Source organism: Pteropus vampyrus, unplaced genomic scaffold (assembly GCF_000151845.1).
Source record: "Pteropus vampyrus isolate Shadow unplaced genomic scaffold, Pvam_2.0 Scaffold41, whole genome shotgun sequence".
NCBI classification, from domain to species: domain Eukaryota; kingdom Metazoa; phylum Chordata; class Mammalia; order Chiroptera; family Pteropodidae; genus Pteropus; species Pteropus vampyrus.
In genome coordinates, this window is record NW_011888822.1 from 7,087,321 (window position 1) to 7,092,345 (window position 5,025).

The following is a 5,025-nucleotide window of genomic DNA, read 5'->3' on the forward strand; positions in this document are numbered from 1 at the left end:
CAGTGTTAGCAAAGGTGATGGAGACTAGATATGGCAGTCTTTAAGCCAGGCAGGGGAGAGAACAATGAAAGAACAATGGCCTCTGCCAGCTCTTCTATCTGGGAGAAAGCTGCCCCTCCAGCCCTCACCTGGAAACCTCAGAATTCAGTTCCTTCCTGTATGTACTTAGTACCTTTCAAGCTGCTGTCCCAGAGCTGGAACTCAGAGCAAGTGAGTCCATCACTGAGTAAGTCTGCACACGGGCCCCTTAAGAGGAAAGTCGGCAACTCCCTCAGCCCTTTGTCTCACCCTGCCACTGTTTTTTACAACCAGAATTTGTGGAGACTTGTTTTCCTGGCACTGGAAACCTGGGCTGGGGAGCTTGGTGTGGAACGGGGACCCCTCACTCTTCTGAGAGGACCTCTACAGCTGAGACAATTCTCCCAATTCTCCACACACAGGTGTGGGACCAGTCCATTTTGTGTCTCCATGCCTCCTATCAGTCTCAGTGGCCTTCTCTGTGTGTCCCCATCTGTGGGACCTCTGTTTAGTCAGACTTCAGGTGACTCCCAGCTATGGCTATTCTGTAGTTTCGTTGTAACTTTGATGTGGTCGTGAGAAGAGGCAAGCACAGCATTTACCTATTCCGCCATCTTGACTGGAACTCCTACTTCCACTTTTCAATGATATATTGTAAAATTTTAAAATGATACAAAATATGTAATAAACCTTTAACTAGCCATCACGCTATAATACAAACTCATTTGCTCAAGAACTCTGCTATTACACTTTTTGGATCTCATTGAGATGCCAATCCACTGATCCCCACTATTTATACTATCCATCAGTTCCTACTAGGGACCTTTTTTGAATTTACCCAACTCAAGTTCCATAGTCCATTCAAAATAATGCAATTTTACATTTCCTCAGTTCCCTCGCCTCTTTATTGCCATACTTGTCAGACAGATCTCCAATTCTGAATGATCCCAGATATGAGCCTTCTCTGTGCCTGGCCCTGAGTAGTGGAATATCGCTTGAAAGCCCATAGTCAAACTCACTCACTTTAAAGTAATGTACCTCCCATGAGTTCTCAACGTGGTGTAGCAATTTTTACCTTTTATCAAACTGTCATTTTTTTTTTATCCCTCTTGATACTTAGCTCTCTATCTTTCTTCCTGATTAACTGAGAAGATAGAAGTCATTATGTAGGCTTTTGTCATCTCCACACCATCTACCCAAACCTTTTCTGTTCTTCTTCTGTAATGGGGGAAGTGTGCTTTTTCTAACGCAAGGTTTCTTTGTGCTCTAGTTCCTTTATCATTTCCTCTGCTGAATCTTCTAACATTCCTTCTTGCTCAGATTATTCTCACAGGACAAAAAAATGCACTTTTCTTCCACTTAGCCAAACAACAACAACAAAATATCCTTTGGTCCAGCACCACCCACCAATTAGTGCCCCTTTTCTTGACTTCCATGAATACCAAATTTTTCTAGTGGGTTGTTCCTATAAGCTGATTTTATTTCCTCACTTTCATTCACTCTTCAATCCACCCTAATTTATACCTTCTTCTCATTAACAAAACTGATTTTATCAAGGTCCCCAACAACATTTTTTGCTCTAAACTCACTCTTCACTTTTCTGTCCTTATCTTACTTGACGTCACAGAATTTTTTGGCACAGTTGACCACTGTTTCCTTTTTGAAGTCCTTTACTTACTGGGCTTCTGGAACATCATGTTCTGATGATTCTCTTTTTACTGGCCTCTCTTATCCTCCTTTTCTGACTCCTTATTTTACTGGGTCTGCTTGTTTTTGTTCTTCTCATCTTGTATTCGCTCTTCTGTTCTGACCTCATATAGCATTAAATGTCATTTGTATACTTGTGACTTCCGAATTTATATATTCAAACCATACTTCTACTCTTGGTTCTAAACTCATAGCCAACTCCTGTGTGGTTAGTGGAGTCATCTCAGACTTAACATCCTTGAATTCTCCTTTTTCACCATCCCCTGAAAGCTTTGCCAATAAAATGCAACTTGTATCTGTCCACTCCTCTCCATTCCTACTACCTCCATCTGCAGTAGTCTCTTCTTATTTGCATTTCGCTTTCTGCAGTTTCAGTTACCTGCACTCAACTGTGGTCTAAAAGTATTAAATGAAAAATTCCAAAAATAAACAATTCATAAGTTTTAAATTGTGTGTTATTCTGAATCACGTAATGAAATCTCTTGCCATCCTGCTCTCTTCCACTTGGGACATGCATTATTCCTTTGTCCAGTGTATTCCTGCTGTATGTGCTACCTATCCTCAAGGACCCTATATATGAACTTTCTTCATGGTGTTTCCTGTACTTGGGAACTTCTTCCCTTCACCTCTGTTCTTTGTGTAACCATTAGGTCTCATCTTTCAGGTATCAAAGAGATCTTCTCTGATAATCCTAGCTAAAGTAAATACTGTAGCCCATCATCCAGAGTGGCTTTTTTATCCCTACAACTTTATCTGCTGTCTCCCCACTAAACAGTGAGTTCGATGAAGACAAGACCCAGATCTATTTGCTATCTAGTATGTCCCCTGTACCTGGAAAAGTGCCTAGCATATAATATGTTTTTTAAATTAATTTTTTATTTTAAATAACTTTAATTTACAGAAAAGTTGCAAAGATAGTACCAAGTTCCCATTCATCCCACATCCAGTTTCCCCTATTATTAATATCTCATATTAATGAGCCAATATTGATTCATTATTATTAGCTAAACTCTATACTTTATTTTAAAAAAATTGGGGGATTTGTCTGCAAAGATTTCCTCTTCTCTCTAATTTTATTTATTGAAATCATGCATCAGAGTGGACTTATTTTATACTTTGGTTTAAAATCCACTACTACTTTGTTTTGTAGCTCAAATTATTTCAGCTATGCCACTAGGAGTTCCTGTGACACTTTGACATTCCCATCAATGTGAGTGTTTTTTGTATTTATTTGTTTGTTTGTTTGTTTATTTTTTAGTTGTTCCTGCTTTCTATCCCTACCATATGCTCCAGGTTCAACTTGTATATTTCTTCTTCAGTCCTAGGATCAGCCATTTCCCCAAGAATCTCTAGTTCTTTTCATTGATGATCTGGGCACTGGGTCTGCTCATTGCTGCTGCTTGTCATTGTTTTTAGACCCTCTCAGCTGACTGAATATGAAAGCATGTGTACTCCTTTATATACACATATCTAAAAAATTTATATGTGTAACTATATTAATATGTGGCTAAATTTTAGTTCATATTGATGTTTCCTACCCTAATCCATTGCTACATGTAATATTCTAACCTCTCCTTGTTCATTTGTAACCTCCAACTCTAACAGTAAGAAACCTGACTCCCCCTCCACCATCCATTTACTTAATCGTCCACTTCTAGTACATATAGTGGTGTCAGAATCGTTAACTCATACTCCCATCAGTGCTACGTACAGGTCTTTGCTTTTATTTTAACAGTCTCACATCTTAGGTGAGCACCTTTTCCTCTACACCCCACTCCTACCTTCAGTGAGGTTGTTTCATACATTTTTAATAATTTATGTGATATCATTTTTATTTTTTTAACCTGTGATATGGTGGTTTACTTTGATTTTTAAATGTCGAACCAGCCTTACGTTCTTAGAATAAAATCCACTTGGTCATGTATAATTCTTTTTACATACTGTTGGATTTGATTTGCTAATATTTTGTTGAGGATTTTTATATGTATGCTAATGAGAAATATTGTTCAATATTTTCCCTTTCTTGTAATGTCTTTATCTGGGTTTGTTATTAGGGTTATGTTGGTCTCATATAAAAAAAAAAAAGTTGTAAAGTTTTCCCTCTGATTGTATTTCCTGGAAGACATAGTGGAAAACGGGCATAATTTCTACCTTAAATGTATGGTAAAATCATCTAGATCTGATGTTTTATTTTTTTAAGTTTATTTATTATTAATTTGATTTATTTTAATAGATATTGGGTTACTAAGGTTATATATCTCTCCTTGAGTGAATTTTGTGTCTTTTAAGATGTTGGTCCATTTCATCTATATTATCAAATTTGTGGACATAGAGTTGTTCATAGTATTCCTTTATTATTCTAATGTCTGTGGAATCAGGAGCTATTTATACTCTTTCATTTTTGACACTGGTAATTTGTGTCTTCTTTCTCGTTTTCTTGGTTAACCCAGGTACAAGCTTATCAATTTTATCGATATTTTCGAATTCTGGTTTTAATAAGTTTTCTCTATTATTTTGTGTTTTCAATTTCATTGATTTCTGCTCTAATTTTCACTATTTCTTTTCTTCTACTTGCTTTAAGCCTTAAATGATCTTCTTTCTCTAATTACTTAAGGTAGAAGCTTAGGTTACTGATTTAAGATCTGTTTTTTTTTTTTTTTTGATATATGCATTTAATGCTATAAATTTCTCTTTAGGCACTGCTTTTGTAGCATCCCGCACACTTTTATATGCCTTATCTTTAATTTTTAAAGTACAAAATATTTCTATCATGTCTTCATGGAGAATTGACTCTTTTATATTATATAATATCCTTCTTTATCCCTGATAATCTTCCTTGTTCTAAATAATGTCTTCATGTCTGAAAGTAGAATAGCCACTCTACTTTTCTTTTACTTAGTCCCAACATGACATGTCTTTTTCCATCCCTTTTCTTTTACCTATACGAATTTTTATACTTAAAGTGGATTTCCTGTAGACAATTTATACTCTGAATTTTTTAAAAAATATCTATTATGAGAATCCGTCTTTTAATCAGTATATTTAGATCATTCACACTTAATTTGATTACTGATACAGTAGGATTAATATCTACTATATTTGTTACTGTTTTCTATTCTCCTTATTCTTTTTTTCTTCCTATATTCCTGTCTTTTCTGGTTTTAATTGAGCATTTTATACGATTCTACTTTATTTACTCTCAGGACATCAATTATACATCTTAAAATTTTTCTTTTAGTTTCTACCCTAGATTTACAATATACATTTTTTAAAAAACTAAGTTTTCCTTTAAATAACACT